Here is a 25,829-nt window from a genome sequence, read left to right on the forward strand (position 1 = left end):
ATGTACAGTGATATCATTATATAAACTACCTGGGGATATTTACAGTGATATCATTATATAAACTACCTGGGGATATTTACAGTGATATCATTATATAAACTACCATGGGATGTGTACAGTGATATCATTATATAAACTACCTGGGGATATGTACAGTGATATTATATAAACTACCATGGGATATGTACAGTGATATCATTATATAAACTACCTGGAGATATGTACAGTGATATTATATAAACTACCTGGTGATATGTACAGTGGTATCATTATATAAACTACCTGGGGATATGTACAGTGATATCATTATATAAACTACCATGGGATATGTACAGTGATATCATTATATAAACTACCTGGGGATATGTACAGTGGTATCATTATATAAACTACCTGGGGCTATGTACAGTGATATCATTATATAAACTACCTGGGGATATGTACAGTGATATTATATAAACTACCTGGTGCTATGTACAGTGGTATCATTATATAAACTACCATGGGATATGTACAGTGATATCATTATATAAACTACCATGGGATATGTACAGTGGTATCATTATATAAACTACCTGGGGATATGTACAGTGATATTATATAAACTACCATGGGATATGTACAGTGATATCATTATATAAACTACCTGGGGCTATGTACAGTGATATCATTATATAAACTACCATGGGATATGTACAGTGATATCAATTTTAAACTTCCAGGGGATATGTACAGTGATATAATTACGTAAAGCATCAAGTGATATGTTCGATTGTATCATTATGTACACATATCACCTGGTACTTTATGTAATGATATGTATGCTGATATCATTATGTGAAGTATCTCACTGTAGGTGATGCTTTCAGTTTTTAGCTTATTTTCCCTACACTTTATGTTTTTCTATTTTTATTCTTTCTTTCAGTTTCATGTCCATCTTCTACTTTTTTTTCCTCTCTCACCCGCCACCACCCCCCCCTCCTCCCTCTGTCCATTCAAACAGTAAAACCTGTTCTTGTCCAGGGACAATAATTTCTATTTCAAGGATCTTTCTAATTCTAACTCTGTTGGAACCTAACAGAATGAAGGAGAAGGCTGGGCTGCCCAGTGCGATATAATGTCAGCCAATAGCAAAAGTTCTGTTTCACAACCAACTCATTGGAGCCCAAAATCCGCAGGTACTGACAGGTGGTTAAAGTTACATTGGTTTAAAAGGAAGAAGTCTAAAAATATATATATAAGGGGCCGAGCTTGACTAAGGTGTCAGAAAATCAACAATAACTTTCATTTATATAGCACCATTAATGTAGTAAAATATCCCAAGGTGCTTTACAGGAGTGTTATCAGTTAAAAATTGACATGAGCCAAAGTAGGAGCTATTAGGACAGGTGACCAAAAGCTTGGTTAAAGAGGTGGGTATGAAGGAGTGCCTTAAAGGTGGAGGGAGAGGTAGAGAGGCGGAGAGGTTTAGGGAGGGAGTTCCAGAGCTTAGGGCCTTGGCAGCTGAAGGCACGGCCGCCAATGGTGGGGCGAAAGAAGTGACGGATGCACAATAGGCCAGAGTTGGAGGAAAGCAGAGGTCTCTGAGGTTGGTAGGGCTGGAGGAGGTTACAGAGATAAGGAGGGGCGAGGCCATGGAGGGATTTCAACACGAGGATGAGAATTTTAAAATCGAGGCGTTGGTGTACTGGGATCCAATGTTGGTCAGTGAGCAATTGGTTGATGGGTGAACAGGAATTGATGCGAGTTAACCATGTATATATTTAAATGTAAACAGGTAGTTCAAGTGCCAAATAATCAGCATTTACCATGGAACAGCCACATGGTTACCAGGGACCAATAACAAATGAGCTTTTTCTGTCATATTGCTCACTTAGCAACAATCGATATTCAGTATTTTACAGAGACCACATTAACTCGACCCCAAGTCGCTGCTGCTGCTCCTTCTTTAAAGATTGATTCTTGGGATGTGGACATTGCTGGCAACATTTATTTCCCATTCCTAGTTGTCCTTGACAAGGTGGTGGTGGGCCGCCGCCTTGATCCGCTGCAGTCAGTGTGGTGATGGCACTCCCAGGATTATGACTCAGCGACGATGAAGGAATGACGGTAAATGTCCAAGTCAGGATGGTGTGTGACTTGAAGGGGCACTTGGAGCTGATGGTGTTCCCATGAACCTGCTGCCCTTGTCCTTTGAGCTGGTGGAGGTCGCAGGTTTGGTGCTGCAAAACCACCTTTACAGATAGGACCGGAAACATAACAACTGGCATGCAATGGAAGTGGCATCTTCTGATTGAAATACATAAATAACCAGTCATTGACACCTGTGTACACTGTTCTTCTTACATTAGTTTTTGCTGAATTTTCTCCCCCACCCTGTACCCCTCGCCCCCCACCCCCGGGACTCTGCTCATCGATTCTGTGCTGCACATCACGAGAACATAAATAACTAATGCGGTTAAAATAGCGCATTAAAAAGGCAAACTCAGTCTGATAAGATAGGTGAATGCCTGGAATCAGATAGTTCCACCCTACATCAACCTCTGACTGGCTAGATTTCACGTTGGTTTTTACAGGGTATATTTGGTAAGGCAGTCCTTTGGTTTCTGTATGTTCATCCTCTATTCTGCTTCTGTGCCTGATCCTGCCCACAGTGCTGTGTCCGCACTCTACTGCTCAACACCACCCAACCTCCTCTGTACCTGATCCTGCCCACAGTGCTGTGTCCACACTCCACTGCTCAACACCACCCACCTCCTCTGTACCTGATCCTGCCCACAGTGCTGTGTCCACACTCCACTGCTCAACACCACCCAACCTCCTCTGTACCTGATCCTGCCCACAGTGCTGTGTCCACACTCCACTGCTCAACACCACCCAACCTCCTCTGTACCTGATCCTGCCCACAGTGCTGTGTCCACACTCCAATGCTCAACACCACCCAACCTCCTCTGTACCTGATCCTGCCCACAGTGCTGTGTCCACACTCCACTGCTCAACACCACCCAACCTCCTCTGTACCTGATCCTGCCCACAGTGCTGTGTCCGCACTCCACTGCTCAACACCACCCAACCTCCTCTGTGTCTGATCCTGCCCACAGTGCTGTGTCCACACTCCACTGCTCAACACCACTCAACCTCCTCTGTACCTGATCCTGCCCACAGTGCTGTGTCCACACTCCACTGCTCAACACCACCCTGTAATGATATCAGCAAATAGTGATATTATTTGCCTGTTCGATTATGATGCCTTAATAGCATGATTGCAGGTATTGATTACTTATGCCTGACCAGCAGAGGTCATGTGACCGAGAGAAGCAAGGCAGAGAGTTTTACTTTCAGTTTGATTCTAGATGCATCACAGCCTGGTGTGTTCTGTAAAGGCTGTTAAAAAGAGTTGAATATACTTTAGATTAAAAAGACATCTCTTTCATAAATGAGTCGTTATTGAACCCACAAAGAAATCAATACATGATGTCAGAAGTGGCTGAAAGAGAAAAAAACTGAAGTTAGCAACTCGATGGGACAGTGAAAGGAGTTGTGGCAAGTAAGCGAAATCAGCTCTCCACATATTAGCAAGCCAGAAGAGAACATCGTTGCTTACCATTAGAGAATAGCTAATGAAGTGAAAAATGGAAGGTTTACTCCCACTGGTGACGCTTCAGTTGTCAGGTAATGTGGCTGAAAATTGGAGAAGGTTCAAACAACGTTTAGAGTTGTATTTAGCAGCAATCGGAGCTGACAAGAAAAGTAATAAACAGAAATCGTCACTGTTCTTACATGTCGTGGGTGATGCAGCGCTGGAGGTATATAATAATTTCATATTTGCTGTTGATGGAGACAAAATGAAGCTAGATAAAATAATGGAACAGTTTGAGGCCTACTGCATACCTAAACGCAACGTGACCTTTGAGGGGCACAAATTTTTCACGTGTACAGAAAATCGGCGAGACTATTGATCAGTATGTGACTGAACTGAGAAACCAAAGCAAATCGTGTGAATTTGGGGGACTGACAGATTCGCTGATAAAAGACAGACTGGTGTGTGGTATTCCAGATAATGGTCTAAGGGAAAGACTGCTAAGAGAGCAAGATCTAGACCTGGGAAAAGCCATAGCACTGTGTAGGGCTACAGAGACTGTGAAGTTGCAGGCAAAGGAGCTGTTCAGTGACAGTAGCTGCAACGTGGATGCAGTGAGAAAGAACGGATACAAACCGTTTAACAAAGAGAGCGCCAATGTGAAAAAAGAGACGTGGCCAGCAAACGAAAATGAAAGGGACAATCGGAAGTCATGTAGTCGATGCGGTACACAGCATCCACCAAGAAAGTGTCCAGCATATGGTAAAACATGCAATAGATGCAACAAAAACAACCATTATACCCGTTGCTGTAAGAACCAAGCGCAACAAAGCAAGGTCCATACAGTAGATGAAAGCGAGATAGAGGAATTCTATGTAGATGTGGTGTCTGAAAACAAAAAAGAAGAAAGAGACTGGATGTTGACACTAAAAGTGAACGACATACATATTCCATTTAAATTGGATACTGGAGCACAAGTTAATGTGATATCAGAGACCGATTATAAGAGAATTAGACCCAGGCCAAAGTTACATGGAATACAAGTGAAAGTGACCGGATACTCAGGTACTGATATACCAGTGAAAGGAAAATACATTGTCAAAGTAACACACAAGGACAGAGAGCACACGCTAGCATTAATCATGGTGCCAAAGGATGTGCAAGCCATACTAGGTTTAAAAGCCTGTGAGAGACTGAACCTGGTAAAGAGAGTCCTCGTTGTGGAAAGTGAAAGAGAGACAGTCTATGATGAACTGAATGTTGCGTACACACCGGGTAAGCTGATGTATACAGCAGACACGTTGTCCAGAGCTGTTGACCCAGGAGAGCCCGCAAACACAGTGAAAAGACTGAAGTACAAGGCAAAAGACAGTGGAACTGACTTCGACCAGAGCATGCTTGTATACCGCACAACGCCGCTCGAGTGTGGTATGTCACCAGCCCAACTCCTGATGGGACGTCGGCTAAGGTCAAACCTACCCATCCCGGAGAACCTCCTGAAAACAAAAGAGGGGGAGAAAGTGAGGAAGTTCAAAGAACAACCTGATCACACAGCTGAGAACCAATCATCTGAGGCAACAACTCAGATTCAAGGACAATCAATCAGAAAATCCTCAAGACACGTGAAGCCTCCTGAGAGACTCATTGAGCAAATTTAAGGACTATTGTTATAGAAGGAAGTAATGTTATCTTATTCTTTCTTCAAGTTCTAGTGTATTGACATATTTCATGTGAGCACACAAAGCAAGGTTAAAAAGCCTTGATCATGATAATGATAATGTAAGTTCATTAAGTGTTACAGTTAAAATGCAGATTAATACAAAGAAAACATGTTGTTAGTTAAAAGTGAAATACTTTTGTTTTAAGAAAGGGAGATGTAATGATATCAGCAAATAGTGATGTTATTTGCCTGTTCGATTATGATGCCTTAATAGCATGATTGCAGGTATTGATTACTTATGCCTGACCAGCAGAGGTCATGTGACCGAGAGAAGCAAGGCAGAGAGTTTTACTTTCAGTTTGATTCTAGATGCATCACAGCCTGGTGTGTTCTGTAAAGGCTGTTAAAAAGAGTTGAATATACTTTAGATTAAAAAGACATCTCTTTCATAAATGAGTCGTTATTGAACCCACAAAGAAATCAATACACACCCAACCTCCTCTGTACCTGATCCTGCCCACAGTGCTGTGTCCGCACTCCACTGCTCAACACCACCCAGCCTCCTCTGTACCTGATCCTGCCCACAGTGCTGTGTCCACACTCCACTGCTCAACACCACCCAACCTCCTCTGTACCTGATCCTGCCCACAGTGCTGTGTCCACACTCCACTGCTCATCACCACCCAACCTCCTCTGTACCTGATCCTGCTCACAGTGCTGTGTCCGCACTCCACTGCTCAACACCACCCAACCTCCTCTGTACCTGATCCTGCCCACAGTGCTGTGTCCACACTCCACTGCTCAACACCACCCAACCTCCTCTGTACCTGATCCTGCCCACAGTGCTGTGTCCACACTCCACTGCTCAACACCACCCAACCTCCTCTGTACCTGATCCTGCCCACAGTGCTGTGTCCACACTCCACTGCTCAACATCACCCAACCTCCTCTGTACCTGCTCCTGCCCACAGTGCTGTGTCCACACTTCACTGCTCAACACCACCCAACCTCCTCTGTGCCTGATCCTGCCCACAGTGCTGTGTCCACCCTCCACTGCTCAACACCACACAACCTCCTCTGTACCTGATCCTGCCCACAGTGCTGTGTCCACACTCCACTGCTCAACACCACCCAACCTCCTCTGAAACTGAAGCCATACGGGACTCTTGCGTTGTGCAGTGCTACTATTCCACAGTTAGATCAGGCAGTGTAGGTCTCTACAGGGGAGCCTTTTCTGTGCTGTAACCTAAAGTTTGTTAATGAAAGAAATATTTTCACATTTTTGTTGAGTGAGAACCTGAGTACAAAAAGACCGAATCAAACATCCTGGCACAGGCAGTACGGAGAGTCCAGTCTTCTCATGGCCCTTGGTCACAGAATGCTGTGTTTCTCGGGAGGGACATTTCACAGGGAATACATGAGCCTCCCACTCAGAGATCTCCCTTAAACTAGCAGCTTTTAGAACCCAGGAACAGCAAAAGAATCTGCAGACAGATCCGGCCTTTACCCATGACAGACCTTTGCAGAAGGAAAGTAGACAGGTTTACAAAATATTAACGAACAAAAGAGCCACGGAGAAGCAGTTTGGAGTTTTTCAGCATCTATGATCGAGTTTTAGCACACTTTAATGAACTGTTCTCCCATTGAGCGGCCTTGCGGCCCTTTCCCCCTGCTCCACAAAAGCTAGAAACCATCTACTCTGAGGAGCTCTCATAACCTTGGGACTTGCAGAGAACCTAGAGCACCCTGTACTCTCACTTCACTCCTCGATGTCCTAGAAGACAGAAGCAAATATATCATCCTTGAGATTGTATCAGACTTCAAACTGAGTTACTAAGTTTTATTACCGCAGCATTAACCAAATACATTACAAAGTCGCACCATTCACACAGGGTCACTGGTATCCAGATGTAAAACACCCCCTTAAAAAATCCAACACCCCCCCACAGACACACAAACACCAAACTCCCCCCCCCACAAACCCCGAACCCCCCCACACAATCCCCAACCCCCCCACAAACCCCAAACCCACCCACACAAACCCCGAACCCCCCACACAAACCCCAAATCCCCCCACACAAACCCCAAACCCCCCACCCAAACCCCCCCACACAAACCCCAACCCCCCCCACACAAACCCCCCCACACAAACCCCAACCCCCCCACACAAACCCCAAACACCCCCACACAAACCCCAACCCCCCCCACAAACCCCAAACCCCCCCACAAACCCCAACCCCCCCCCACACAAACCCCAACCCCCCCCCACAAACCCCAACCCCCCCACAAACCCCAACCCCTCCCACACAAACCCCAAACCCCCACACAAACCCCCCCACACAAACCCCAAAACCCCCACACAAACCCCAAACCCCCCCACACAAACCCCAAACCCCCCCACACAAACCCCAAACCCCCCACACAAACCCCAAAACCCCCCACACAAACCCCAAACCCCCCCACACAAACCCCAAACCCCCCCACACAAACCCCAACCCCCCACACAAAGCCCCCACACAAACCCCAAACCCCCCACACAAACCCCAAACCCCCCCACACAAACCCCAAACCCCCCCACACAAACCCCAAACCACCCCCACACAAACCCCAAACCCCCCCACACAAACCCCAAACCCCCCACACAAACCCCCCATACAAACCCCAAACCCCCCCACACAAACCTCAAACCCCCCCACACAAACCCCAAACCCCCCCACACAAACCCCAAACCCCCCCACACAAACCACAAACCCCCCACACAAACCCCCCATACAAACCCCAAACCCCCCCACACAAACCTCAACCCCCCCACACAAACCCCAAACCCCCCCACACAAACCCCAACCCCCCCACACAAACCCCAAACACCTCCACACAAACCCCCCACACAAACCCCAAACCCCCCCACACAAACCCCAAACCCACCCACACAAACCCCGAACCCCCCACACAAACCCCAAATCCCCCCACACAAACCCCAAACACCCCACCCAAACCCCCCCACACAAACCCCAACCCCCCCCACACAAACCCCCCCCACACAAACCCCAACCCCCCCACACAAACCCCAAACACCCCCACACAAACCTCAACCCCCCCCACAAACCCCAAACCCCCCCACAAACCCCAACCCCCCCACACAAACCCCAACCCCCCCCACAAACCCCAACCCCCCCCACAAACCCCAACCCCTCCCACACAAACCCCAAACCCCCCACACAAACCCCCCCACACAAACCCCAAAACCCCCACACAAACCCCAAACCCCCCCACACAAACCCCAAACCCCCCCACACAAACCCCAAACCCCCCACACAAACCCCAAAACCCCCCACACAAACCCCAAACCCCCCCACACAAACCCCAAACCCCCCCACACAAACCCCAACCCCCCACACAAACCCCCCACACAAACCCCAAACCCCCCACACAAACCCCAAACCGCCCCACACAAACCCCAACCCCCCCCACACAAACCCCAAACCACCCCCACACAAACCCCAAACCCCCCCACACAAACCCCAAATCCCCCACACAAACCCCCCATACAAACCCCAAACCCCCCCACACAAACCTCAAACCCCCCCACACAAACCCCAAACCCCCCCACACAAACCACAAACCCCCCCACACAAACCACAAACCCCCCACACAAACCCCCCATACAAACCCCAAACCCCCCCACACAAACCTCAACCCCCCCACACAAACCCCAAACCCCCCCACACAAACCCCAACCCCCCCACACAAACCCCAAACACCTCCACACAAACCCCCCACACAAACCCCAAACCCCCCCACACAAACCCCAAACCCCCCCCACACAAACCCCAACCCCCCCCACACAAACCCCCCCCCACAAACCCCGAACCCCCCACACAAACCCCAAACCCCCCCACAAACCCCAACCCCCCCACAAACCCCAAAACCCCCCACACAAACCCCAAACACCTCCACACAAACCCCCCACACAAACCCCAAACCTCCCACACAAACCCCAACCCCCCCCCCACCCAAACCCCCCCACACAAACCACAAACCCCAAACCCCCCACACAAACCCCCCCATACAAACCCCAACCCCCCCCACACAAACCCCAAACCCCCCACCCAAACCCCCCCACACAAACCCCAACCCCCCCCACACAAACCCCCCCACACAAACCCCAAACCCCCCCACACAAACCCCAACCCCCCCCACAAACCCCAAACCCCCCCACAAACCCCAACCCCCCCCACACAAACCCCAAACCCCCCCACAAACCCCAACCCCCCCACACAAACCCCAACCCCCCCACAAACCCCAAACCCCCCCCACAAACCCCAAACCCCCCCACACAAACCCCAACACCCCCACACAAACCCCAAACCCCCCCACACAAACCCCAAAACCCCCCACACAAACCCCAAACCCCCCCACACAAACCCCAAACCCCCCCACACAAACCCCAACCCCTCCACACAACCCCCCCCCACAAACCCCGACCCCCCCACACAAACCCCAAACCCCCCCACAAACCCCAACCCCCCCACAAACCCCAAAACCCCCCACACAAACCCCAAACACCTCCACACAAACCCCCCACACAAACCCCAAACCTCCCACACAAACCCCAACCCCCCCCCACCCAAACCCCCCCACACAAACCACAAACCACAAACCCCCCACACAAACCCCCCCATACAAACCCCAACCCCCCCCCACACAAACCTCAAAGCCCCCACCCAAACCCCCCCACACAAACCCCAACCCCCCCCACACAAACCCCCCCACACAAACCCCAAACCCCCCCACACAAACCCCAACCCCCCCCACAAACCCCAAACCCCCCCACAAACCCCAACCCCCCCCACACAAACCCCAAACCCCCCCACAAACCCCAACCCCCCCACACAAACCCCAACCCCCCCACAAACCCCAAACCCCCCCACAAACCCCAAACCCCCCCACACAAACCCCAACACCCCCACACAAACCCCAAACCCCCGCACACAAACCCCAAAACCCCCCACACAAACCCCAAACCCCCCCACACAAACCCCAACCCCCCCACACAAACCCCCCACACAAACCCCAAACCCCCCACACAAACCCCAAACCCCCCCACACAAACCCCAACCCCCCCCACACAAACCCCAACCCCCCCCACACAAACCCCAAACCCCCCCCACACAAACCCCAAACCCACCACACAAACCCCCCCATACAAACCCCAAACCCCCCCACACAAACCCCAAACCCCCCCACACAAACCCCAAACCCCCCCACACAAACCCCAAACCCCCCCACACAAACCCCACCCCCCCACACAAACCCCAAACACCTCCACACAAACCCCCCACACAAACCCCAAACCCCCCACACAAACCTCAACCCCCCCCACCCAAACCCCCCCACACAAACCACAAACCCCAAACCCCCCACACAAACCCCCCCATACAAACCCCAAACCCCCCCACACAAACCCCAAACCCCCCACACAAACCCCAAACACCTCCACACAAACACCCCACACAAACCCCAAACCCCCCACACAAACCCCAACCCCCCACCCAAACCCCCCCACACAAACCCCAAACCCCCCACCCAAACCCCCCCCACAAACCCCGACCCCCCACACAAACCCCAAACCCCCCCACAAACCCCAACCCCCCCACAAACCCCAAACCCCCCACACAAACCCCAACCCCCCCACACAAACCCCAAACCCCCCCACACAAACCCCAAACCCCCCCCACACAAACCCCAACCCCCCCACAAACCCCAACCCCACCACAAACCCCAACCCCCCCCACACAAACCCCAAACCCCCCCACACAAACCAAACCCCCCCCCACACAAACCCCCCACACAAACCCCAAACCCCCCTGATGTGCCTCAATGAATCCGAGACTCAATGTTAACGGAGCAAAGCAAGGCTTTTATTAACTCAGAAAGTAATACACATTGGAGAAGTGTCTCTCATCCAGAGATCTGCTGTACTGGATGTGAGACACGCTGGGCCTGCTTAAGTAGGGGCCAGGTATGGGCAGAGCCCTACACACAATACAGTACAGGTAAGGAAATGAAACTGAAACTAAACTAAACACAGAGAATACAGTGCCTGATGAATTGCATATTTCATCACATTCGCCCCTTCTACAGATTTAGTCTGTTCGGGGGTTTGGTAGTCCTCTGTGACCGACGTAGCTGTTGTGGTGCCGCGGGTGTCGGCTGGGTGTCCCCGGTGGCCTCCTGGGTCTCTGCCGGGGGCGCCGCCAGGGTTGTTGAAGGGGTAGTTGGTGGGGGCACCGTTGGTCGGTGTTCTTCCGGGGGTGATGAAAGAGTAGTGGGTGGGTAAGAGTTGCTGTGATCGTTGTCGCCGTTGTTGTCGTGGTTGTTGTTGTTACCGGCTGGGGCGACGTCTTTTATGAACACGGTGTCCTCCCTTCCGTCGGCGTGCCGGACATACGCGTATTGGGGGTTGGCGTGGAGTAGGTGCACTGACTCCACGAGAGGGTCCGTCTTGTGGCCCCTCACATGCCTTCATACAAATACCGGACCTGGGGTGGAGAGCCATGACGGCATGGATACGCCTGAGGTGGATTTCCGGGGAAAGACAAACATTCGTTCATGAGGCGTGGCATTAGTGGCAGTACACAATAGCGACCGTATCGAATGGAGCAAATCTGGGAGGACTTCCTGCCAGCGGGAGATAGGGAGGCCCTTGGTCCTTAGAGCTAGAGTGACTGCTTTCCATACTGTCCCGTTCTCTCGCTCCACTTGACCGTTACCCCGGGGGTTGTAGCTGGTGGTACGGCTCGTGGCGGTCCCCCTGGACAGCATGTACTGCCGTAGCTCTTCACTCATGAAGGAAGCCCCCCTATCCGTATGGATGTAACTCGGCATACCGAACAGGCAGAACAGGCTGTTGAGGCATTTAATGACCGTGGCGCTGGTCATGTCTGGGCAGGGGAAGGTGAATGGGAAACGGGAGTATTCGTCCACAATGTTCAGGAAGTAAACATTGCGGTCGACTGACGGGAGGGGGCCCTTGAAATCTAAGCTGTGCCGCTCAAAGGGCCGTGTAGCTTTGATTAAGTGGGCTCTATCTGGGCGGTAGAACCGAGGCTTGCACTCAGCGCAAGTGCGGCAGTTCCTGGTCAGAGACCGAACTTCCTCAATCGAGTAGGGTAAGTTGCGGGACTTTATGAAGTGGAACAGCCGTGTGACCCCGGGGTGGCAGAGGTCGTTGTGGAGGGTCTGTAGCCGATCCCCGGTGGCGCTGGCACACATCCCTTGTGAGAGGGCGTCGGGGGATTCGTTAAGGGCCCCTGGCCGGTAAATGATGTCATAATCGAAGGTGGAGAGCTCGATCCGCCACCTAAGAATCTTATCATTTTTAATCTTCCCCCTCTGTTTATTATTGAACATAAATGCTACCGACCGCTGGTCGGTAAGTAGGGTGAAGCGTTTGCCGGCTAGGTAGTGCCGCCAGTGGCGCACTGCCTCCACGATGGCTTGGGCCTCCTTTTCCACGGAGGAGTGTCTGATATCGGGCCCTTGGAGGGTCCTCGAGAAGAAAGCTACGGGCCGCCCCGCCTGGTTGAGGGTGGCCGCCAAGGCAAAGTCAGACGCATCACTTTCCACTTGAAAGGGAGTGTTCTCGTCCACTGCCTGTAGCGTGGCCCGCTCAATATCCCGCTTAATGCTTTTGAAGGCGGCGTGGGCCTCAGCAGAGAGCGGAAAAGAGGATGCTTTCAAGAGGGGGCGGGCTTTGTCGGAGTAGTTGGGGACCCATTGGGCATAATAAGAAAATAACCCCAGGCACCTTTTCAGGGCTTTGGGAGTGTTGGGCAGGGGCAGCTCCCATAGGGGGCGCAATCGGTCGGGGTCTGGTCCGATTTCCCCATTCTCCACCACGCTGCCTAGTATGCAGAGGCACGTGGTGTTGAAAACGCACTTGTCCTCGTTGTAAGTGAGGTTGAGTTTTTGTGCGGTTTTCAGGAACCTCTCGAGGTTCGAGTCGTGATCCTGCTGGTTGTGACAGCAGATGGTGACGTTGTCGAGGTAGGGGAAGGTTGCCTGCAAGTGGTGGTCATCGACCATGCGGTCCATCTCCCTCTGGAAGACCGAGACCCCATTCGTCACCCCAAAGGGGACTCTGAGGAATTGGTAGAGGCGTCCGTTCGCCTCGAAGGCGGTGTACGGGCGGTCCTCTGGTCTGATAGGGAGCTGGTGGTACGCTGACTTGAGGTCGATGGTGGAGAACACCCGGTATTGGGCGATTTGGTTCACCATCTCGGATATGCGGGGTAGCGGGTAGGCGTCTAGCTGGGTGTATAGATTAACCATCTGGCTATAATCTATCACCATCCGCTTCTTCTCGCTACCCCTCACCACCACCACTTGGGCGCGCCACGGGCTGTTGCTGCGTTCGATAATGCGCTCCTTCAGGAGCCTGTCTACCTCGGTCGCGATAAACCGCCTGTCCTCCCAGCTGTACCTCCTGCTTTTGGTCGCTATTGGCCGGCAGTTGGGAGTAAGGTTCGCGAATAGCGAAGGCGGCTTTACCTTCAGGGTAGCCAGACCGCACACTGTGAGGGGCGGCTGGGACCCACCGTACTTGAGCGTGATGCTTTGGTGGTGGCACTGGAAATCCAGGCCCAAGATCACGCTCGCACATAGATTCTTCATGATTAGTAATTTAAAATTATCGTATACAGTTCCGTTAACGGACAATTGTACCGTGCAGTAACCCATAACGGTCGATGCCTGGGTTTTATCAGCCATAGAGATGGTGCCCCGAGCAGGGACCACTGTTAGAGAGAGTTGTTGTGCCAGTTCCGGGTGGATAAAACTCTCCGTGCTTCCACTGTCAAATAAACATTTAACCCCGCACCCGTTTACCTCGATGTCCACCATTGATTTGGATAGCGGGTGCGGTCTGGTCTGGTCCACTGTGACCGATGCCACTGTAGGGCCCTGATCGAGACAAGATGGCATCCACGCTGTCTGCTCACAAGATGGCGGACCCCACGAGGTCGGGCAAGATGGCGTCCAAGATGGCCGCTCCCACGGTGCACACACGGCGGCAGCGGGTTTTCCAGCGGGGTTCCCTCTGCACACCTTCCCGAAGTGCCCCTTCTTACCGCACTTAAAGCAGGTGGTGCCTTTTGCCGGGCACAGGTTTCTGATGTGCTTCAGCTGCCCGCAGAAGTAGCAGTTGGGGCCCCGACGCGTCGCGGCTGTCGTAGGGCTTCTGGGGGGAGAGCGGGGCCCCGACGCTGTTGGGCTGCCGGGCGGGGAAGATGCCTTCCAAGGTGGCGGCGCCCTTGGTGCACACGTGGCGGCGTGGACGGCGCGGGCTGAAGAGTAGGCGTCCGAGTTTCTCTGGGCCACATCCAGGGATCGCGCTGTGTCCACAGCCTGTTTCAGGTCCAATCCCGTTTTTTCCAGTAGTCTCTGCCGGATGTAAGTGGAGCTGAGGCCTGTGATAAAGGCATCACGAACAAGCTCATCAGTGTACACTGCGGCTTTTACATCTTGGCACTTGCAGTCTTTGCCAAGCGTTTTCAGGGTGACTAGGAACTCATCCAGCGATTCCCCAGGTCGCTGTGCGCGAGTAGCGAGCAGATGCCTAGCGTACACCTCGTTCGTAGGCTGCTGGTAATGCGCCTTTAGGATGTCGCAGGTGGCCGGGTACGTGTCGGCGTCTTGGATGAGGGGGTAAACCCGGTGGCTTACCCAATTCCGCAGGATTCCGAGTTTCATACTTTCAGCGTCCGTAGCGCCTGTGATGGCTGCGGAATTGTCCAGGAAGAATTCCATACACTTAAACCAGTGCCCGAATCGTGCCGATGCATCCGAAGCATGCGGGTCCAAATCCAAATGTTCGGGTTTCAAGAGTTGGTCCATTGCGTTGAAAATTGAGTTAATAAAATTGATGTGCCTCAATGAATCCGAGACTCAATGCTAACGGAGCAAAGCAAGGCTTTTATTAACTCAGAAAGTAATACACATTGGAGAAGTGTCTCTCATCCAGAGATCTGCTGTACTGGATGTGAGACACGCTGGGCCTGCTTAAGTAGGGGCCAGGTATGGGCGGAGCCCTACACATAATACAATACAGGTAAGGAAATGAAACTGAAACTAAACTAAACACAGAGAATACAGTGCCTGATGAATGGCATATTTCATCACAAACCCCAACCCCCCCCACACAAACCCCAAACCCCCCACAAACCCCAACCCCCCCCACACAAACCCCCCCCCACAAACCCCAACCCCCCCACAAACCCCAAACCCCCCTCCCACAAACCCCAGTGCATCTTGTAGATGGTACACACTGCAGCCATGGTGCGCTGGTGGTGGAGGGAGTAAATGTTTAAGGTGGTGGATGGGGCACTAATCAAGTGGGCTGCTTTGTCCTGGATGGTGTTGAGCTTCTTGAGTGTTGTTGGAGCTGCACTCATCCAGGCAAGTGGAGAGTATTCCATCACACTCCTGAGTTGTGCCTTGTAGATGGTGGAAAGGCTTTGGGGAGTCAGGGGGTGAGACACTCGCTGCAGAATTCCCAGCCTCTGGCCTGCTCTTGTAGCCACAGTATTTATGTGGCTGGCCCAATTAAGTTTCTGGTCAATGGTGACCCCCAGGATGTTGATGGTGGGGGATTCGGCAATGGTAATGCCGTTGAATGTCAACGGGCGGTGGTTATACTTTTTCTTGTTGGAGATAGTCATTGCCTGGCACTTGTGTGGCGTGAATGTTACCAGCCACTTATCAGCCCAAGTCTGAATTTCGTCCAGTTCTTGCTGCATGCGGGAATGTGCCACTTCATTTTCTGAGGAGTTGTGAATAGCACTGAACACTGTGCAATCATTAGCAAACATCACCTTATGATGGAGGGAAAGTCATTGATGAAGCAGCAGAAGATGGTTGGGCCTAGTACACTGCCCTGAGGAACTCCTGCAGTGATATCCTGGGGCTGAGATGATTGATCTCCAACAACCACAACCATCTTCCTTTGTGCTAGGTATGACTCCAGCCAGTGAAGAGTTTTCCCCTGATTCTGATTGACCTCACCTCTGGAATTCAGCTCTTTTGTCCATATTTGGACCAAGGCTGTAATGAGGTCTGGAGCTGAGTGGTCCTGGCAGAACCCACGCTGTGCTTCGTAGAAAAGCAGGAGATTGTTAGATGATATAAAATATCATCTCCGTCAGTAGAACGTGAAAAAGTAGAAAGATGTGCAAATATTGCGGACTCACCCAAGGGGAAAGGCAAGAAAATGCGCACAATTGGGAAATGAACCTAAACCCTGTAGATACAGCCCGTCCTTTCTACACACACATTCTGTCTGACCTGCTGTGTACTTCCAGCAGTGACTGTGTTTCTTTCCGACTCACAGCATTGACAGCATTTCTTGCTCTTTTTCTGCGCTGTGCATGGAATGGGTGTTGATCACAGCTCCTAACCGAGGCCTTCCTGGTTCGATTAGTGTGTCAAACCAGTGTGGAGGTTAAGGATGGACAACAACAGCAACAAACCTCCAAATCCCTCCCCACAAAACGAGCAGTGCAGCAGACGAGATAAGCTGGTTCAAAAGCAAACTGCTGCAGATGCTGGAAATCTGAAATAAAAACGGAAAACGCTGGAAATACTCAGCAGGCCAGGCAGCATCTGTGGAGAGAGAAATAGAGTGAACGTTTCAGGTCAATGACCTTTCATTATGTATGCTGGTTCCTGTTGACTATCTTAAGGTTTGTGGGGACAAGACACAATGTGCTTCAGCTTTGAAATTTACACAAGAGAACTTGAGGTATATACAAGGCCAGACTCATTCCCATGGAAATGTGGACAGTTACAGAGACACTGAACTGTCACTGTATCACTCAGCTACTTTTAACACAACGGCAACAAAGTCACAATCGAGTTTACATGACACAATGACTGGAGTATAAACAGTTCCTGAATCTGAACTAAATGGCTGGGATCAATTCATAGAATCCCATCTCATCACATTTTCAAAACTCAGGACCTAGCATTTATGACTAGCACGTTAGGCTGACTAATTAATCTCTTTACCCACCCCCTCCCAAAATTACAGGCAAGTGGCCCCACTTGAAGTAAACGCAACTACTTATTTTCAAACCTTCTTTCAATTTTATTTTATGGACGCTAATAATTTAATGATTTGTGATGGGCAACGACTAATTAAAAGTTGTAAAATGTGTGCAACTGAATAATAGGCGGAGAAGGTTATGTCAGATCCACCATCCTCGCCGCCACCTTATTCTGCACCAACCATCAAACCAGGAGTTGGAGTGTTGTGACACTTCCTCATGTTGCCATAGACTTGGTTTCCTGCCACCACATTTATTGTGCCAGCCATTTGTTTTTTCCAGGCACTGTTATCCAAACAACTTTTGCAAAGGCTGGAATATACCTTAGAAGTATTAGAAGCCTTTTATCCTTGTATATGTCTATTTACATCCCCCTACATTTACCCATCACCCATTATAGCGCCCCTCTGACACAAGCCCAATATGGGCCAAGAGCATGACCACACTATGTAAATGGAGGTGACCTCACGAGAACAGGCGGGGTCAACACAGTAAAGGTCAGGCAGGAGGCCTGATTAGAAATTCACCTCAATAGTTCTGAGATTGCATTTTATATCATCTTTCACATCCTCAGATTCCAAAGCACTTTACAGTCAATTAATTACTATTTCTCATCTACATGCTGCCCCTTGGCGACATCATCCGAAATCACAGCATCAGTTTCCACATGTACGCTGATGACACCCAGCTCTATCTCACCACCACTACTCTCGACCCCTCCACGGTCTTTAGATTGTCAGACTGCTTGTCCGACATCCAGTTCTGGATGAGCAAAAATTTTCTCCAATTAAATATTGGAAAGACCGAAGCTATTGTTTTCGGTCCCCGCCACAAACTCCGTTCCCTCGCCACCGACTCCATCCCTCTCCCTAACCTCTGTCTGAGGCTGAACCACACTGTTCGCAACCTTGGTGTCATATTTGACCCTGTAATGAGCTTCCGACCACATATTCGCAGCATAACAAAGACCGCCTACTTCCATCTCCGTAACATCGCCCGTCTCCTCCCTTGTCTCAGCTCATCCATTGCTGAAACCCTCGTCCATGCCTTTGTTACCTCTAGGCTTGACTATTCTAACACACTCCTGGCTCTCCTCCCTCATTCCACCCTACGTAAACTTGAGGTGATCCAAAACTCGGCTGCCCATGTCCTAACTCGCAGCAAGTCCCATTCGCCCATCACCCCTGTGCTCGCTGACCTACATTGGCTCCCAGTTAAGCAATGCCTCGATTTCAAAATTCTCATCCTTGTTTACAAATCCCTCCATGGCCTCGCCCCTCCCTATCTCTGTAATCTCCTTCAGCCCCACAACCCACTGAGATATCTGCGCTCCTCTAATTCTGCCCTGTTGAGCATCCCTGATTATAATCGCTCAACTATTGGTGGCTGTGCCTTCTGTTGCCTAGGCCCTAAGCTCTGGAATTCCCTCCCTAAACTTGTCCGCCTCGCTACCTCTCTTTCCTCCTTTAAGACGCTCCTTAAAACCGACCTCTTTGACCAAGCTTTTGGTCACCTTTCCTAATTTATCCTTATGTGGCTTGGTGTCAATTTTTTTTGTCTTAAAATACTCCTGTGCAGCACCTTGGGACGTTTTACTACGTTAAAGGTGCTATATAAATACAAGTTGTAGTTGTTGTTGTAGTCAGTGTTGTAATTTAGGAAACGTAGCAGCCAATTTGCGCATAGCAAGGTCCCATAAACAGCAATGGATCAATGACCAGATAATCTGTTGTGATGTTGTTTGAGGGATAAATGTTGACCAGGACACCAGGAGATCTACCCTGCTCTTCTCTGAATAGTTCCATGGGATCTTTTATGTCGACCTCAGGGAGCAGATGGGCCTTGATTTAACACCTCATCTCAAAGGATCTTCAACAATGCAGCACTAGATTAGTGTCAGCCTAGATTATGGGTTCAAGTCTCGAGTTGGTCTGAAAGCCACATCCTTTTGACTCTGAGACAAGAGCACTACCATTGAGCCAAGGCTGACATCTTAGATCCAAGGTGAGGTTAGGAGGCTAACATTGCGATAGCTCCGAGAGGGGAAGGGGAGAAATTATTTCCAAATTAATAGGTCCATTATTCCTGTTTGATCTTCGGGCTTGTTGTGTATGTACCTTTAAGAGATAACTGCTTTTATACTGTAGTACCGGCAGTGACCACACCTGTATATAAAGCCATAGCAGGCTTCTGTACTTTCAGTTCCAGCATACCCTCTGTTCAGTAAACACCTGTTATTATTGTTCACCTGCAGTCCGTGTGTTATTGATACGCGGACACTACACTGGCGACGAGCAGGTTCGAACTCACCTGCAGTACTGCATCAACTCACGGGGATCCATCCCTGAAAAGAAGCTTCTTGGAGGCCGAAGTCAGAGCAACGGGCGTCGACCGCGGGCAACCGCCCAGTGATCCATCGGAGTTCAGAGAATCGCAGGAGAGGCTGTGGAGAGCTGGGCTTGGCTCCCCAGTCAAGGTGTTCCAGCAAATCGTGCTGGTAGCAGGTAGAGCGCTGACCCTTCCAGACTGCGGCGGGCTCGAGCTCGATCGAGCGGCTCTGCAAAGGGGCTGTGAAGCGTCGTCGGGAGGAAAAGAGAGAGAGAGAGGGTGGAGCACACAGGGCGCGGTCGGTGCTCAAGAACCGGGCAGCGTAGAGAAAATGAAACGAGGGGAAGGAAAAGAGAGATGCGCCGAAGCCGCAGGGCGCCACCATTACCCTTTAGAACGCTAGGAGCAGCGTTGGCAGCAAGGGGAAGAAGGAAAAGCGCGGGAGGCGCCATTTTATTCCATTGGGGAAGAAGGAAAAGCGCGGGAGGCACCATTTTAATCCATTGGGGAAGAAGGAAAAGCGTGGGAGGCGCCATTTTAAATCAGCCAAGATGCCGAAGAGTGGCAGTATCACTGCTTTCGACAACGAAATAGAAGACTGGACCATGTATGTGGAAAGAATTGAAGTGTACTGCAAGGCAAATGAGGTGGCCGATGGAAAGAAGGCGTCGGTATTATTAAATTTGATGGGCGCGAGAACGTACGGCCTATTGCGGAAGTTAATTACCCCCGCTAAACCAATGGAGAAAAGTTTTGAAGAGATTGTCAATATCTTACAGGAACATCTAAACCCTACACTGCTGCTGATAGCAGAAAGATTCAAGTTCCATAAAAGAAACCAGCATAGAGATGAGAGCAATGCTGACTATCTTACGGAACTACGCAAGTTATCGAAGCACTGCCAGTTCGGAGCAGGACTGGCAGATACCTTAAGGGATAAGTTTGTCTGCGGGCTCCAGAGTGAAGGAACCCAGAAACGACTACTTTCGGAAAAGGACCTGATGCTAGATCAGGCTTTCAGCGTGGCAGTATCCTACGAAGCAGCAGCACGGGGAGCTGCGGAAATACAACAGAAACCATAAGAATATAGCGCTAACGAAATGGCATATGGAGCAGAAAAGTGCTATCGCTGCGGCAGAACAATCCATGATCAGAAGGACTGCTGGTTTAAGGACAATGTATGCAGGCAATGTGGGAAAGTGGGACACATAGCAAGAGTCTGCAGGTCGGGAAAGAAAACCAACGCTAAAAGAACTACTAAGGAAAAGTACAAGAAAGTAAAAAAAATGACAGACAGTAGTTCAGAAGATCAGGAGAGTGATAATGACTCCGGGAGCAGGAGACTAAGTTGTCTAAAGTTACACAGAACCATTTGGGTCACCCTCATGATAGCAGGGTCCCAAGTAAAGATGGAATTGGACACAGGATTAGCCCTAACTGTCATGAATCGACGAGACTATGAGCGGCTATTCTCACACATACCCTTGAAGGACACGTCCATTGTATTGAAGACATACACGGGGCAAAAAGTCTACCCCAGAGGAAAAATAAGGGTGCCCGTTAAATACAACGGCAAGGGAACACAGAAACTGTATCTATATATCCTACAAGATGGAGGACCACCATTATTGGGATGTGAATGGATCCGAAAAATACAATTGGATTGGCATTCCATTCAGGCGCTAACTGTGGCTGACAAAAATGATGACGACGTCACACCTAGACGACTGTCAAAAATTCTAACTGACGCGAAAGAGGTGTTCCAACAAGGACTTGGGACTCTAAAAGGAGTAACGGCAACGATAAAAATCGAAGATAACGCAAACCCAAAATTTTTTAAGGCCGGGCCGGATCATACGCGATCCGCCCAGCCATTGAAGCAGAGCTGGAGAGCCTGGAGCGTTCGGGTGTGCTGTCCAAGGTGGATTGGAGCGAGTGGGCCACGCCCATCGTTCCTGTAATGAAGAAATCATTGAGCAGCACGCCTGGGGAGCCGAAGAAGGTTCGCATCTGTGGGGACTTTAAGGTAACTGTGAACCCAATCCTGCACACAGTACAATATCCACTTCCACGGAGAGAAGATATTTTCGCCTCACTATCTGGAGGGAAACGCTTTACGAAGATTGATCTGGCCCAAGCGTATCTACAAATGGAGGTGGAAGAAGCATCTAGGAAATATCTCACGATAAACACTCTCAAAGGTCTTTACCAGTACAACCGACTGGTATTCGGGGTAGCATCAGCCCTGGCTATTTGGCAGAGGGTGATGGAACAAGTCCTGCAAGGGATCCCGGGCACCCAGTGTTATTTGGACGACATCCTGGTTACGGGTGAAAATGACAGTGAACACCTTGCCAACCTGGAGCAGGTGCTCACTAGATTACAAGAATATGGGCTACGAGCCAACCGCCCCAAATGCGAGTTTTTCAGGAGACAAATCTCGTATTGTGGCCACATGATTGATGAGGAGGGGTTACATAAGTCCCCAGACAAGATTGAGGCAGTAGTCAAGGCTCCAGCACCGGAAAATGTGTCGCAACTAAGGTCATTCCTCGGGTTGGTGAACTACTACCATAAGTTCTTGCCGAATTTATCTACAATTCTGCACCCACTGAATGCCCTGCTGCAAACTGGAGTAACATGGAAATGGAGTGATGAGTGTAAGCGTGCCTTTCAGAAATGTAAATGCCTGATCACATCAAAAGAATTATTGGCCCACTACAATCCAACACTACCGATTCGGTTGGCATGTGATACGTCTCCCTATGGCATTGGAGCGGTGCTGTCACGCAAATTCCTTGACGGTTCAGAGAGGCCAATAGCCTTTGCGTCGCGCTCGTTAACCTCAGCCGAGCGTAACTACGCCCAGATTGACAGGGAGGCCCTCAGCCTGGTGTGGGGGGTGAAGAAGTTCAATCACTATCTGCCTTGGCAGAAATTCACCCTACTGACTGATCATCAGCCTCTGGTCTCCATTTTTAACCCAAAGAAGGGCGTTCCGGTGATGACGGCACAACGGCTGCAAAGATGGTCCCATTTTCTAGGGGCACATCAATACGACATAGAGTACAAGGGTAAGAAACAGCATGGAAATGCTGATGGGCTGTCGCGCCTACCGTTGCCTACGGTGGAGGAAGCACCTGCAGTGAACCCTGTTGAGATATTCCATTCGACCATAGTCGAATGTCTACCTGTTACAAACTCAAGTATAGAGAAGGAAACCCGAAATGACCCAACACTCTCTCGGGTCTATGATTTTACGGTGAAGGGATGGCCAGCACATGGCGACTCACTGTTGCCAGCATTCTCGCCAAGGAGAGAACAGCTGTCAGTGTGCCGGGGGACCTTGATGTGTGGATCCCGAGTGGTAATTCCACCCAAGTTGAGAGATAGAGTGCTCAATGAGCTTCATGAGGGTCATCTGGGAGGGGTAAAGATGAAGAGCCTAGCCAGGGCGTTTGTGTGGTGGCCGGGAATCGATAAAGAAATCGAGGATATGACCAAGAGATGCACAGGATGCCAGAAGGTCCAAAACGCTCCACCACAGGCCCCGCTACACCCATGGGAGTGGCCCTCATCTCCATGGCAACGGGTACACATTGATTTTGCTGGTCCATTTATGGACTCAATGTTTTAATCGCCGTGGATACACATTCAAAATGGCCAGAGGTCATCAAAATGTCCTCCACCACCACGGAGAAAACTATTGCAGTCCTATGGACCATCTTCGCCAGGAATGGCTTGCCAGAACAGATTTGCCCCGACAATGGACCACAGTTTGTGTCCGAGGATTTCCGGAGGTTTTTGAGGAATAATGGGGTAAAACATTACACATCTGCCCCATATCATCCAGCCACAAATGGATTGGCTGAGAGGTTTGTTCAGACCTTTAAAAAAGCAATAAAGGCAATGTATAACGACGACATACCACTACAACACAAGGTGGATAACTTCTTGTTTGCTTACCGGAATGCGACACATGCAGTCACCAACCAAGCTCCAGCCATAATGTTCTTCAACCGAAGGCTAAGATGTCGCCTGGATTTGCTCAAACCAAACATAAGACGAGATGTTGAGGATAAGCAACTCCAGCACATCAACGAGAAGCCAACCAGGAGCTTCAAGATAGGGCAACCAGTCTTGGCCCGCGACTACCGAACAGAAAAATGGCAGCCAGGAACGACATGCACACAGCAGGGACCACTAATGTACACAGTGGACGTTGGAGAGAGCATCATGAGACGCCATGCTGACCAGATTCTAGAGTCAAAGGAACAAGTCAAACCCATACCACGAGCATGCGCACCTGGTGATGAACCCAAAGTGCAGATTGCGTTTACCTCAGAATCAGTGGTATTGGAAGCTGACGAACCAACCAATGACAATGAGCCAGAATCGACTCCGCCACAAGAACCGGATACTCGAGAAAGGCGCTATCCAGTCAGGATCAGGAAGCCTCCTCAATGACTGAATTTATAAATGATTACTTCAGTTGATGTATATAGTACAGAGAAAATTGTAATTGTAATTAGTTATTATTTAATTGTTAAATGAATGTTATGTACTGTTTATCTAAAAGGGGAGGAATTGTTGTGTATGTACCTTTAAGAGAGAACTGCTTTTATACTGTAGTACCGGCAGTGACCACACCTGTATATAAAGCCGTAGCAGGCTTCTGTACTTTCAGTTCCAGCATACCCTCTGTTCAGTAAACACCTGTTATTATTGTTCTCCTGCAGTCCGTGTGTTATTGATACGCGGACACTACAGGGCTGTTGCCAGGATTCCCACAGACCGACGTTCCCCAGGTGCAATGAAGAGGAAAACCCACCTTCATATTGCTTAGGCTAAGCGGTGTTTTGATGAGTCTGAGCGCGACATGTTCCACAGCAATCGGACAAGAAGGACCATTTTCCAGCAAGAATCATTTTCTTAATTTGATCTTAAACATTAATAGGTGCTAGAATGAGATCACTTTTACACTCAGATAGAGAAGCTTTCAGATGCGTCTGATTTCCTCCATCCTTGACATAACCATGCTACCAGCCCCGCCTCCCCTTGGCTCGGTTTTCTCACACTACACCAGTGCTTGTGGTTGTGGGTGTTGTAGGGGGTTTTGGTTTGGGGTTTGTGACTGGCCAGTCAGGCGTATCTGAGCTGCTCCAGTCCCGTGCGGTTCGAATCGCTTCCCCTCTGGTTCTGACCACCGGACTTATTACGAGCAGCGATATAAACAAAACGAGACCAGTGGTTTGGTGCAAAGAAAACCAATGTTTATTAAAAATAGAGAAAAATAAACACTATACAGAGAAAATCACTATGTATGTAACACAATTACACTTAGTGGGGGAGGAGAAATGGACACATCGAGGGAAAATGACTAAAATGACAATTTTAGCAATCCCCTTAACTCCCAACCTTTACACCTATCTAAGTTGTCTTGCGATGGGCCAGAAAGTTTATGCTCACCAGTCTCAGATGTTAGAACGCCTGCTCCATGCCCCGTTGCCTGCCAATGTCTTTAGGATTTTCACCGCCCAGAGCAGAGATACCCCAGTGATTCAAAGGTAACTGTCGGTATCCTGCTTCCCTGGACGGGCTCTTCGTCATCGATCTTCTTGATGGTAAGGCAGGGCACCGGAGTCCAGGCGAGAGAGAGAGCGAGATGTGGCTTCCCGAGGGACTACTTATACCCCTTTCTGGGAGCCCTTATCATTCGCCAGATCAGCCTGTTTCTTTGTCTGACCTGGACGTGTTGAAGATGATACAAAGGAAACCGATCTGGGCCCATCGACCTGGATGGCCAGTTAATCGGTCTTTAAACATCCCATAAGTGTTTTCCTTTGTGTAGCTGGTCTTGTGATGGGGCCATTCCAGTTTTAATGCCCCGTTGATCGTTTCCAAACAGAGTTGAAGTCAGCTAACGTAGGTTTGAATGCAACTATTACCCGTTGATTATCTGTGCAAACGGCCTTGATGGGTTTTAATCAGAGGCCCGAATGCCACTGTTTGCTTCTCATACATAAATGCAGAAGGCCTGTCTGCCTTCTAATTCCTGGAACATTCCTTCTTTGTCAGTCCAAACCTGAACTTTGCAGGCCTTGGCCATGAGGTTGACCGTAGCCATCTTGTTGGGCCCTGGAGCCCTGGATTTTAA

Source organism: Somniosus microcephalus, chromosome 15 (assembly GCF_052327205.1).
Source record: "Somniosus microcephalus isolate GS21.2 chromosome 15, FLI_Smic_1.0, whole genome shotgun sequence".
NCBI classification, from domain to species: domain Eukaryota; kingdom Metazoa; phylum Chordata; class Chondrichthyes; order Squaliformes; family Somniosidae; genus Somniosus; species Somniosus microcephalus.